This window comes from Loxodonta africana, chromosome 21 (genome assembly GCF_030014295.1).
Source record: "Loxodonta africana isolate mLoxAfr1 chromosome 21, mLoxAfr1.hap2, whole genome shotgun sequence".
Taxonomy (NCBI): Eukaryota; Metazoa; Chordata; class Mammalia; order Proboscidea; family Elephantidae; genus Loxodonta; species Loxodonta africana.
Window position 1 is genome coordinate 8,740,128 of NC_087362.1, and position 14,368 is coordinate 8,754,495.

Sequence of the window (14,368 nt, forward strand, 5' to 3'; positions counted from 1 at the left end):
TAGTGGCCATCGAAGATGCATCAATTGGTCCCAACCCACCTAGAGCAAAGGAGGATGAAGAACCCCAAAGACACAAGATAAATATTAGCCCAAGAGACAGAAACGCCACATCAACCAGAGACTCTGTCAGCCTGAGACCAGAACTAGATGGTACCCAGCTACCATCAATGACTGCCCTAACAGGAAACAAAACAGAGATTCCCTGACAATGCAGAGAAAAGTGGGGTGCAAAACTTAAATTCAAGTAAAAAGACCAGACTTCATGGTCTAATTGAGACTAGAGGAACCCCAGAAGACATGGCCCCCAGACTTTCTGTTAACCCAGAACTAAAACCATTCCCAAAGCCAACTCTTCAGACAAAGATTAGACCAGACTGTAAGACACAAAAGGATTTTGGTGAAGAGTGCGCTTCTTAGTTCAAGTAGATACACAAGACTAAACGAGCAGCGCCTGTCCAGAGGTGGGATGAGAAGACAGAAAGGGATAGGAGCCTGTTGAACGGACACAAGAAACCGGGGTGGAAAGAGCACATTATAGGATTGCAACTAGGGTCACATAACAATATGTGTATAAATTTGTGTATGAGAAATTAACTTGAGCTGTAAACTTTCCCCTAAATCACAATAGCAACAAGAGTCTCTAAACCCTAAAAATGTGGATAGAATTCATAGGTACCTGTGAACTGGATGAAACTGTGTATAAGCTGTTTTATGTATATGAACTTTGTTTTAGGAGAGATTAGAGATTTCATTAGATCCTCAAAGGGATTTTTACAAACACTGTTCCGTTATGAGTGGCGTAATGGCTAAACATGAAAAAAAAAAAATGATGGAAGCGGAACTTCAGAGAATGACGGGAAAATAAAGATTATTTAATTTGATTTCTTTTACATGAGGAAATTGACACACAAAAAATAAGCTTGCTTGAGAAATATTTAGTGTCAAGGTATTCTTATTTATTACAATATGTGTGAGTTGTTGTTAGCCCCTTCAAGACTGAATTATGTTTTCCTTTGAATTTTTTGTTGATACCATGTGTTTCACTAATGAAAGGTGTGCTAATTAAAGGCCCATTTTAGAATTTTTGTTATGCTTTATGAATTTTGAGCCCTGGTGGTGCAGTGGTTGAGTGCTATGGCTGCTAACCAAAAGGTCAGTAGTTCAAATCCACCAGCCACTCCTTGGAAACCCTTTAAGGTCACGATGAGTCAGAACTGTCTAGACGGCAACAGGTTTGACTTCGTGGGTTTTTTTTTTTTTTAAAATATAGGACCACGTATACCCCATGGAAACTTGACTCCGTAAATCCTGCTGATATGAGTTAATGATGAAATTGTTTTCTTTTGTTTTTAATTTTATTTCTAGAAAATTTGCAAAACAAGGGATACAACACGAAGACAACATAATGACTGCCCATACATTTTACTCTAGTCTCCTTCTTCTTAGCCTTTTTATTATTTTTTACAAAACTTTTCCAAAACATAGTACAATGCATTCTTCCTTACTGCAAAAGCAGTGCTTACAGTCCAAATAAATAAGGCCAAAGAATTTTTTTATACCAGGAAAATTACCACTACAATGTATTCTTCATTACTGCAAAAGCAGGACTGAAAGGCCAAATAAATAAAACTAAAGGAATTTATATCTCTGGAAAATTGCCACTACTATGTGTTCTTCATTATAACAAAAACATACTAACAGGTAAGAAACAGAAACGGCTGCCCTGAAATAGTGCTGAACTGCTCACAACGGTGAATTCCACCTGCTACACAGGGAAGCAACGATTGGGCCCTAAGATAGAATACACAATAAGAACTCATAGGAGTTCAAGTCTTGAAAATTACCACTGCATTGCATTATTCCTTATTGCAAAGGTATTATTTATTTTTCAGAAGCTGGAAAAGCCAGCATCAGAGAGAAAATGGCCACTAAGACTGAATGAAGATTAGAAGTAGGTTATCCTCACCATAAGTACGTTCTCATGAGACCATAGTAACTGGGAAACGTAGTAAGGAGGCTTATCTCACAGAACTAAATGCAAAACTCTCAAAAGTTTAGAACATTAACACTTTCAGGAGGTGTCAAATAAGACAATACTCAATCTACACAAAAATGAGGTTCCAACTCAGGGTTCTTGAGTTTCACACACTTCAAAAGCCTCCCACCTTGAGGCTAAATGTCTTCAAACTGGGCTACATCCTTCCCAAAGAACTCCAAAATCATGAAAAGTGGTTGGACTGCAGTATGTCTGGTGAGTCACAAAAAGGCTCTAGTTGCTGAGTGGATTCTGACTTGTAGCAATCTTAACTGTACAGACTAGAGTTGCTCCATATGGTTTTCAAGGCTATGATCTTTTGAAAGCAGATCACAGAGCCAGTCTTCTAACTCTGGATGGGTTTGAAATGTCCACCTTTCAGCTAGTAGTCAAGAACCTAATCATTTGTGCCATCCAGCCACTCGTAGGTGTGAATTAATGATTGTGGAAATAAAACAATGAACATTAATGTTAAATAACCACGATAGGCATATCCTTAAAATTTCAAAAGAATGAAGTTATTTTTTCATAATAATCACTCAGTTACTAGAGGAATATGTCCAGTTCTGTGCTTGCACATATTTGAAAATATTACTGGTATAGGCTGGTTTTTCTAGAAAAGCAAAACCAGTGAAGTGTATATATAAAGGCATATATATGTTGTTATTGTTAAGGCCATCAAGTTGGTTCCCTCTCATAGAGTTTCCATACACAACAAAATGAAACACTGCGGGTCCCACATCATCTTCACAATCCTTGCTGTGTTTCAGCCCATTGTTGCAGCCACTGTGCCAATCCATCTCATCGATTGTCTTCCACTTTTTAGCTGACCTGCTACCAAGCATGATGTCCTTCTCCAGGGACTGGTCCCTCCTGATAACATGTCCAAAGTAACTGGGACAAAGTCTCTCTATTCTCACTTCTAAAGAGCATCCTGGCTGTACTTCCAAGACAGATTTGTTCATTCATCTGGCAGTCCATGGTATACTCAACATTCTTCACCAACACCATAATTCAAATGCATCAGCACTTCCTAGGTCTTCCTTATTCATTGTCCAACTTTCACATGCATATGAGGCTATTGAAAACACCATGGCTTGGATCAGGCGCACCTTTGTCTTCAAGATGACATCTTTGCTTTTTAACACTTTAGAGAGGCCTTTAGGGGCAGATAAGCCCGGTGAAATAAGTCTTCTGATTTCATGGGTGTTGCTTCCATGGCCGTTGATTTTGGATCCAAGTAAAATGAAATCCTTGACAACTTCAATCATTTCACCATTTATCATGATGTCATTTATTGGTCCATGTGTGAGGGTTTTTGTTTTCCTTATGTTAAGGTATAATCCATACTGAATGCTATAGTCTTTGATCTTCATCGGTAAGTACTTCAAGCCCTCTTCACTTTCACCAAGTAAGGTTGTATCATTTGCATATAGCAAGTTGTTAATGAGTCTTCCTCCAATCCTGATGTTGTTTTCTTCTTCAGATAGTCTAGCTTCTCAGATTATTTGCTCAACATGTACATTGAATAAGTATGGAAAAAGGATACAGACCCAATGCACACCTTTTCTGATTTTGAACCATGCAGTATCCCCTTGTTCTGTTCAAACAACTGCCTCTTGATCTATGCGCAAGTTCCACATGAGCACAATTAGGTGTTCTGGAATTTGCATTCTTCATAATGTTATCCAGAATTTGTTATGATCCACACAGTCAAATCCTTTTGCATAGACACTAAAACACAAATAAACACCCTTCTGGTATTCTCTGCTTTTCAGCCAAGGTCCATCTAACATTGTCCTCTCTGACTGTGGCTTGAATTTATGGCAGTTCCCTGTCAATGCGCTGCTGCAACCATTATTTTGCCATTTTTCTTTTTTCAAGAAAATAGCTTTCACAATTGTAGAGGTTGGCAAGTCCCAAATCTGTGGGTCAGGCAAACAGCTGCAGCTTCTCCTGACTTACGTGGTTGCAGAGGCTGACAAATCCCAAATCTGCAGGTCAAAGACAGGCTTCTTCTGGTTCATGCCCTAAGAACCAGAAGTGAGAGGATGATGAGACAGATGCAGGATAGAGACAGAGGGCAAACTTTGCCAGAATATCTTTGTATACTGGATGCAGGCCACACCCCCTAAGGAAACTCCCCTTCCAACTGATTGGCTGTTGACATCAGAACACAAAATGGAGGATGATTACATAATGTCTGCCAAACCACTCAGAATCATGGACTAGGCAAGTTGACACGTAACATTAACCATCACAATTTCTAACATAAATAAATAAATAATGGAGGAGATACAAAAAAAAAAAAGTCATGAGTTGGGTGGATTGGCCAGATCTTGAACTGGCCCTTGACTTTGAGCATACCCCAGTAAATTTAATAAATGTTAGAAACCACCTATATAAATTTCAGAAAAGTCCTAGGGAATCAGCTAAACTTAGACAAAAGGTAGAGAATAAAGAAATCAAAGAATTTTTAAAAATACATAGTAGTAGGGAGGCGGGGCCAAGACGGCAGACTAGGTGGATGCTACCGCGGATCCCTCTTGCCACAAAGACTTGGAAAAACAAGTGAATCGACCACATACATAACAATCTACGAACTCTGATCAACAAACACAGACTTAGAGACAGAGAATGAACAATTACGGGCAGACAGCGATCGTTTTCAGAACCAGGAGCCAGCGTACCAGGCAGGTGACCTTCGGAGCCAGATCTGGGGCAGAGCCCAGGGAGGCAGACGGCACAGACAAGGGGTCCAGCCCTACCCCCCGAACTCATCCCGGGAGAGAGCCTAGCCAGTTGGCGTGGGCGGAGTAGCGGCGCAGCTGGTGGGAGAAGCACCCGGGAGGCAGTGACTGATCTTGGAACGGGGAGAGCAGCGTCCCAGCTGGGGAGCCATCCCGCCGGGAATTTGGAGGGAAGCGGGCGTGGCGCAAGCGTGGGGATCAGCTATATTTCCCTAAAGCGACCCTGGGGATGGGCCCAGCCATTTGTGCAGGTGACACCCACCCAGTTCGTGCGAGCGGTGCGGCATACCGGACGGAGAAGTCCCCGGGAGGAAGTGACTGGTCTCGGAGCAGGGAGAACAGTATCCCAGCCGGGGAGCCGTCCCGCTGGGATTTTGGCGAACACGGGTGGGGCGTGAGCGGGATCCCCTGAATAGACCCCGGGGGCGGGCCCAACTGTTCGTGAGGGCGACGCCCACCCAGTTCGCGTGAACGGAGTGGCGCGCCGGAGGGAGAAGTCCCCGAGAGGAAGTGACAGGTCTTGGAGCTGGGAGAGAAGCATTCCAGCTGGGGAGCCGTCCCACTGGGATTTTGGCGGACGCGGGCGGAGCGTGAGCGCAGGGATCAGCTCTATATTCTGAGGTGCTACACTCCTAGCTCTCTGATCCCTCCCCCACCCTCCCCGGGCGGCTCCATTAACATCCGAATACCCTGAGCCAGAGGGAGAATTCAGATAGGGATCTGACTGCATTTTTTTTAGCTGATTACCTGGAAAAACTAGTTTCCCAGTTATGGCTCGGAGACAGAAGTCCATATCAAACCACATAAAGAAACAGACCATGACAGCTTCTACAACCCCCCAAACAAAAGAATCAAAATCTTTCTCAAATGAAGATACAATCCTGGAATTATCAGATACAGAATATAAAAAACTAATTTACAGAATGCTTCAAGACATCACAAATGAAATTAGGATAACTGCAGAAAAAGCCAAGGAACACACTGATAAAACTGTTGAAGAACTCAAAAAGATTATTCAAGAACATAGTGGAAAAATTAATAAGTTGCAAGAATCCATAGAGAGACAGCATGTAGAAATCCAAAAGATTAACAATAAAATTACAGAATTAGACAACACAATAGGAAGTCAGAGGAGCAGACTCGAGCAATTAGAATGTAGACTGGGACTTCTGGAGGACCAGGGAATCAACACCAACATAGCTGAAAAACAATCAGATAAAAGATTAACAAAAAATGAAGAAACCCTAAGAATCATGTGGGACTCTATCAAGAAGGATAACTTGCGAGTGATTGGAGTCCCAGAATAGGGAGGGGGGACAGAAAACACAGAGAAAATAGTTGAAGAACTCCTGACACAAAACTTCCCTGACATCATGAAAGACGAAAGGATGTCTATCCAAGATGCTCATCGAACCCCATTTAAGATTGATCCAAAAAGAAAAACACCAAGACATATTATCATCAAACTTGCCAAAACCAAAGACAAACAGAAAATTTTACAAGCAGCCAGGGAGAAAAGAAAGGTTTCCTTCAAGGGAGAATCAATAAGAATAAGTTCAGACTACTCAGCAGAAACCATGCAGGCAAGAAGGGAATGGGACAACGTATACAGAACACTGAATGAGAAAAACTGCCAACCAAGGATCATATATCCAGCAAAACTCTCTCTGAAATATGAAGGCGAAATTAAGATACTTACAGATAAACACAAGTTTAGAGAATTTGCAAAAACCAAACCAAGACTGCAAGAAATGCTAAAGGAGATTGTTTGGCCTGATGACCAATAATATCAGGTACCAGCACAATACAAGGTCACAAAACAGAACGTCCTGATATCAACGCAACTCAAATAGGGAAAGCACAAAAACAAACAAAGATTAATTCTAAAAAATAAATAAATAAACAAAATAATACACATAACAGGGAATCATGGAAACCAATAGATAAACGATCACAATAATCAAAAAGAGGGACTAAATATAGGAGGCATTGAACTGCCAGATGGAGAGTGATACAAGGTGATATAGAACGATACAAGTTAGGTTTTTACTTAGAAAAATTGGGGTTAATAATAAGGTAACCACAAAAAGGAATATCAATTCCATAACTCAAGAAAAAAGCCAAGAAAAACGTAACGACTCAACTAGCATAAAGTTAATCATTATGAAAATGAGGATCTCACAATCTACTAAGAAAAAGTCTCAGCACAAAAAAGTATGTGGAAACATGAAATGGCCAGCAACTCACATGAAAAGGCATCAAAATGACAGCACTAAAACTTATTTATCTATAATTACGCTGAATGTAAATGGACTAAATGCACCAATAAAGAGACAGAGAGTCACGGACTGGATAAAGAAACACGATCCATCTATATGCTGCCTACAAGAGACACACCTTAGACTTAGAGACACAAACAAACTAAAACTCAAAGGATGGAAAAAATATATCAAGCAAATAATAAGCAAAAAAGAAGAGGAGAAGCAATATTAATTTCTGACAAAATAGACTTTAGACTTAAATCCACCACAAAGGATAAAGAAGGACACTATATAATGATAAAAGGGACAATTGATCAGGAAGACATAACCATATTCAATATTTATGCACCCAATGACAGGGCTGCAAGATACATAAATCAAATTTTAACAGAATTGAAAAGTGAGATAGACATCTCCACATTTATAGTAGGAGACTTCAACACACCACTTTCGGAGAAGGACAGGACATCCAGTAAGAAGCTCAATAGAGACACGGAAGACCTACTTACAACAATCAACCAACTTGACCTCATTGACTTATACAGAACTCTCCACCCAACTGCTGCAAAATATACTTTTTTTTCTAGTGCACATGGAACATTCTCTAGAATAGACCACATATTAGGTCATAAAACAAATCTTTGCAGAATCCAAAACATCGAAATATTACAAAGCATCTTCTCAGACCACAAGGCAATGAAGCTAGAAATCAATAACAGAAAAACTAGGGAAAAGAAATCAAATACTTGGAAAATGAACAATACCCTCCTGAAAAAAGATTGGGTTATAGAAGACATCAAGGAGGGAATAAGGAAATTCTTAGAAAGCAACAAGAATGAAAATACTTCCTATCAAAACCTCTGGGACACAGCAAAAGCAGTGCTCAGAGGCCAATTTATATCGATAAATGCACACATACAAAAAGAAGAAAGAGCCAAAATCAGAGAACTGTCCCGACAACTTGAACAAATAGAAAGTGAGCAACAAAAGAACCCATCAGGCACCAGAAGAAAACAAATAATAAAAATGAGAGCTGAACTAAATGAATTAGAGAACAGAAAAACAATTGAAAGAATTAACAAAGCCAAAAGCTGGTTCTTTGAAAAAATTAACAAAATTGATAAACCATTGGCTAGACTGACTAAAGAAAAACAGGAAAGGAAACAAATAACCCGAATAAGAAACGAGAAGGACCACATCACAACAGAGCCAAATGAAATTAAAAAAATCATTTCAGATTACTACGAAAAATTGTATCCTAACAAATTTGAAAACCTGGAAGAGATGGATAAACTCTTAGAAAAACACTACCTACCTAAACTAAAACATTCAGAAGTAGAACAACTAAATAGACCCATGACAAAAAAAGAGATTGAAACGGTAATCAAAAAACTTCCAACAAAAAAAAGTCCTGGCCCAGACGGCTTCACTGCAGAGTTCTACCAAACCTTCAGAGAAGACTTAACACCACTACTATTGAAGGTATTTCAAAGCATAGAACAAGACGGAATACTACCCAACTCATTCTATGAAGCTACCATCTCCCTGATACCAAAACCAGGTAAAGACATTACAAAAAAAGAAAATTATAGACCTATATCCCTCATGAACATAGATGCAAAAATCCTCAACAAAATTCTAGCCAATAGAATCCAACAACACATCAAAAAAATAATTCACCCTGATCAAGTGGGATTTATACCAGGTATGCAAGGCTGGTTTAATATCAGAAAAACCATTAATGGAATCCATCACATAAATAAAACAAAAGATAAAAACCACATGATCCTATCAATAGATGCAGAAAAGGCATTTGACAAAGTTCAACACCCATTTATGATAAAAACTCTTACCAAAATAGGAATTGAAGGAAAATTCCTCAATATAATAAAGGGCATCGATGCAAAACCAACAGCCAATATCACTCTAAATGGAGAGAACCTGAAAGCATTTCCCTTGAGAACGGGAAACAGACAATTATGCCCTTTATCACCGCTCTTATTCAACATCGTACTTGAAGTCCTAGCCAGGGCAATTAGGCTAGACAAAGAAATAAAGGGTATCCAGATTGGCAAGGAGGAAGTAAAGCTATCACTATTTGCAGATGACATGATCGTATACATGGAAAACCCTAAGGAATCCTCCAGAAAACTACTGAAACTAATAGAAGAGTTTGGAAGAGTCTCTGGTTATAAAATAAACATACAAAAATCACTTGGATTCCTCTACATCAACAAAAAGAACACCGAAGAGGAAATCACCAAATCAATACCATTCACAGTAGCCCCCAAGAAGATAAAATACTTAGGAATAAATCTTACCAAGGTTGTAAAAGACCTATACAAAGAAAACTAAAACTCTGCTACAAGAAATTCAAAAGGACATACTTAAATGGAAAAACATACCCTGCTCATGGATAGGAAGACTTAACATAGTAAAAATGTCTATTCTACCAAAAGCCATCTACACATATAACGCACTTCCAATCCAAATACCAATGTCATATTTTAAGGGAATAGAGAAACAAATCACTAATTTCATACGGAAGGGAAAGAATCCCCGGATAAGTAAAGCATTACTGAAAAAGAAGAAGAAAGTGGGAGGCCTCACTCTACCTGATTTCAGAACATATTATACAGCTACAGTAGTCAAAACAGCCTGGTACTGGTACAACAACAGGCACATAGACCAATGGAACAGAATTGAGAACCCAGATGTAAATCCATCCGTGTATGAGCAGCTGATATTTGACAAAGGACCAGTGTCAGTCAATTGGAGAAATGATAGTCTTTTTAACAAATGGTGCTGGCATAACTGGATATCCATTTGCAAAAGAATGAAACAGGACCCATACCTCACACCATGCACAAAAACTAACTCCAAGTGGATCAAAGACCTAAACATAAAGACTAAAACGATAAAGATCATGGAAGAAAAAATAGGGACAACCCTAGGAGCCCTAATACAGGGCATAAACAGAATACAAAACATTACCAAAAATGATGAAGAGAAACCAGATAACTGGGAGCTCCTACAAATCAAACACCTATGCTCATCTAAAGACTTCACCAAAAGAGTAAAAAGACCACCTACAGACTGGGAAAGAATTTTCAGCTATGACATCTCCGACCAGCGCCTGATCTCTAAAATCTACATGATTCTGTCAAAACTCAACCACAAAAAGACAAGCAACCCAATCAAGAAGTGGGCAAAGGATATGAACACACATTTCACTAAAGAAGATATTCAGGCAGCCAACAGATACATGAGAAAATGCTCTCGATCATTAGCCATTAGAGAAATGCAAATTAAAACTACGATGAGATTCCATCTCACACCAACTAGACTGGCATTAATCCAAAAAACACAAAATAATAAATGTTGGAGAGGCTGTGGAGAGATTGGAACTCTCATACACTGCTGGTGGGAATGTAAAATGGTACAACCACTTTGGAAATCTATCTGGCGTTATCTTAAACAATTAGAAATAGAACTACCATACAACCCAGAAATCCCACTCCTCGGAATATACCCTAGAGATACAAGAGCCTTCACACAAACAGATATATGCACACCCCTGTTTATTGCAGCTCTGTTTACAATAGCAAAAAGCTGGAAGCAACCAAGGTGTCCGTCAACGGACAAATGGGTAAATAAATTGTGGTATATTCACATAATGGAATACTACGCATCGATAAAGAACAGTGATGAATCTCTGAAACATTTCATAACATGGAGGAATCTGGAAGGCATTATGCTGAGCGAAATGAGTCAGAGGCAAAAGGACAAATATTGTATAAGACCTCTATTATAAGATCTTGAGAAATAGAAAAAACGGAGAAGAACACATACTTTTGTGGTTACAAAGAGGGGAGGGGGAGGGAGGGAGAGGGTTTTTTATTGATCAATCAGTAGTTAAGAACTGCTTTGGGTGAAGGGAAAGACAACATTCAATACAAGGAAGGTCAGTCTAATTGGACTGGACTAAAAGCAAAGAGGTTTCCGGGATAAAATGAAAGCTTCAAAGGTCAGCCGAGCAGGGGCTGGGGTCTGGGGAACATGGTTTGCGGGGACTTCTAAGTCAATGGGCAAAACAATTCTATTATGAAAACATTCTGCATCCCACTTTGAAATGTGGCGCCTGGGGTCCTAAATGCTAACAAGCAGCCATCTAAGATACATCAATTGGTCTCAACCCACCTAGAGCAAAGGCAAAGGAAGAACACCAAGGCCACACGACAACTAAGAGCCCAAGAGACAGAAAGGGCCACATGAACCAGAGACCTACATTATCCTGAGACCAGAAGAACTAGTTGGTGCCCGGCCACAATCGATGTCTGCCCCGTCAGGGAGCACAACAGACAACTCCTGAGGGAGCAGGAGACCAATGGGATACAGACCCCAAATTCTCATAAAAAGACCATACTTAATGGTCTGACTGCGACTAGAGGAATCCCAGAGACAATGCTCCCCAGACCTTCTGATGGCACCGGACAGGAACCATCCCCGAAGACAACTCATCAGGCATGAAAAGGACTGGTCAGCGGGGGGGAGAGAGATGCTGATGAAGAATGAGCTAATTAAATCAGGTGGACACTGGGGGAAAAAAAAAAAAAAAAAGGTATGTTCAAGTTCTAACCCCCAGCATGTGTGAATGTGGCCTTATTTAGAAATAGGATCTTTGCAAATGTAATCAAGTCGAGACCATACTATTAGGGTGGACTCTAAAGTCAAGGACCGGTATCCTTATAAGAGGAGAGGTCACACAGACACAGAGAAGAGAACACCACGTGAAGACAAGGTGGAAATCGGAGTGCTGTATCTACGAGCCAAGGAATGCCAAGGACTCTCAGCAACCACCAGAAGCTAGGAAAAGGCAAGGAAGAATTCTTTCCTAGAGCCTTCAGCGGGAGCATGGTCCTGCTGACACCTTGATTTTCAACTTATAGTCTCCAGAACTGAGAGAGTAAGTGTCTGTTGTTTTCATCTATTAGCGTGGTAAATTGTTACAGGAGCCCTAGGAAACTGATACAATACCCATTCATCATAAAAAGCTCAGCAAACTTGGAATAGAAAGGAATTTCCTCAATCAGATAAAGGGCATCTACAAAAACCCTACAACTAACAGCAGAGTTGATGATGAAATATTGAGCCTCTTCACCCTAAGATCAACAGTAAGATAAACACTTTTATTCAACATATTGGGATTTCAAACCAGTGCAACATGGCAAGTAAACAGTGAAACAACAACAAAAACCCTAACACGAAAAAGAAGAAATAAAACTGTCTTAATTTGCAAAAAAAAAAAAAATACATAGTAGTTATAATTGCTAATAAGTTGATTATGAGTAAGCAAAGCTTTAATGGTTAAAAATTTTAGATATGAATTGGCAGAATAAATAAATTCTATTGGCATACTTAGCATAATTTTTTAAAGTGGACTTTTTATTTTTAAAGTAGTTAATTCTTTATCTTTTATAACAAGCCATTTGCCAGTTCAACAATTTTTACAGCTATAATTTAGGGACTTTGATTGCATTCATCATGCTGTGTAACCTTTACCACTCTCCTTTTCCAAATTCTTTCACCACCATTAACAGAAACTCAGTGCCCCATATGCCACGACCCCCACTTTCCTCCTCCCTCCTATCTCTGGTAACCACTGATAAGTTTTTGTCTCTATATTTGCATATATAGTATAAGTGCAATTGTACAGTATTTGTCTTTTTGTGATTAACTGACTTATTTCACTCAGAATGTTTTCAAGCTTCATCCATGCATCAGGACTTCATTTGATCATCTGTATTTTTTTTTTTTTTAATGTACCACATTTTGTTTAACCATTTATCTCTTGATAGATGTTTCGATTGTTTCCACTTTTTGGCTATTGTGAAAAGTGCTGCAGTGAACATCGATATACAGGTTTCTGTTTGTGTTCCTGCTTTCATCCCCCCGCCCCCCATATATACCTAGGATTGAGATTTCTCGGTCTACGGTAGTACTATTTGACTTTTTTAGAAACCACCAAACTGTTTTCCATTGCAGTTGATCATTTTGCATTCCCACCAGCAGTGGATGAGGACTCCAATTTCTCCACATACTCACCGACACCGGCTGTTTTCTGATTTTTTGATCGTAGCCATTCTAGCGGGAGTGAGGTTGTATCTCATTATAATTTTGATTTTCATTTCCTTAATTGATAATGATGTTGAGCATCTTTTCATACGCTTGTTGGTCATTTGTATATCATTGGTGAAATGTCTTTTCAAGTCCTTTGCCTTCTTTTCAATTGAGTTGTTTGCCTTTCGGTTGCTAAGCTGTTGGAGTTCTTTATATATTCTGATATTAAACCTTTATCAGATATTTAGTTTCCAAAATTTTTCTCCCACTCTGTAGGTTGTCCCTTTACTTTCCTGATAAAATCTTCGGGCAAACAAAAGTTTTTTTAATTTTATGAAGTCCATTTGTCTATTTTGTCTTTTGCTGCTTAGGCTTTTGGTGTCATATCTAAGAATTCATTGTTAAAAACCAGGCCCTGAAGCAGTACGTCCTATGTTTCCTTCTAAGAGTTTTATGGTTTTGGTTCTCACATTTGGTCCCTTGATCAATTTTGAATTCATTTTCGTATAAGATAAGGACACTTCTTCATTATTTGCATGTGGAGATCCAGTTTTTCCACCACCATTTTCTAAAGAAACCCTTTTTTTCCACATAGAATGGATTTACTACTCTTTTTGAAAATAATTGATCATAGATGTATAGGTGTATTTCTGGACAACAACCATAATATTTTAAATATGTAGACCACATCACTGTCCTGACCAAAATCTTACCATCACTTACAAAACAATATCTAAAGTTCTGTCCAAGTTTTCATTTTTTAAATGCTGTTCCAACCTAATAAATTGATGTTATGATCCATAAATGGTTCTCAATCTACGGATATAAAATCACTATAGTAGGTTACGGAGCCCTGGTGATGTTGTGGCTAAGAACAATGGCTGCTAACCAAAAACAGTCGGCAGTTTGAATCCACCAGCCACTCCTTGGAAACCCTATGGGGCAATTCTACTCTGTCCTAGAGGGTTACTATGACTCGGAATCGACTCATAAAAAGCAAAAATTTTGCTTTTTACAGTGGTTACAGGACAGTTAAAAAAATAAAATAACAAGAAAGTAAATTTTGGTCTGGAAAGCTAAAGGAAGAATTTTAAAGATGTGAACCTCTCCACAACTCCACCATTCTTAATCCTTTAAGTAAGTAAATAACAAACAAGGAATGAATGTGTGGATGTGTCAAGCTGTCTTCAGCTACACATTTT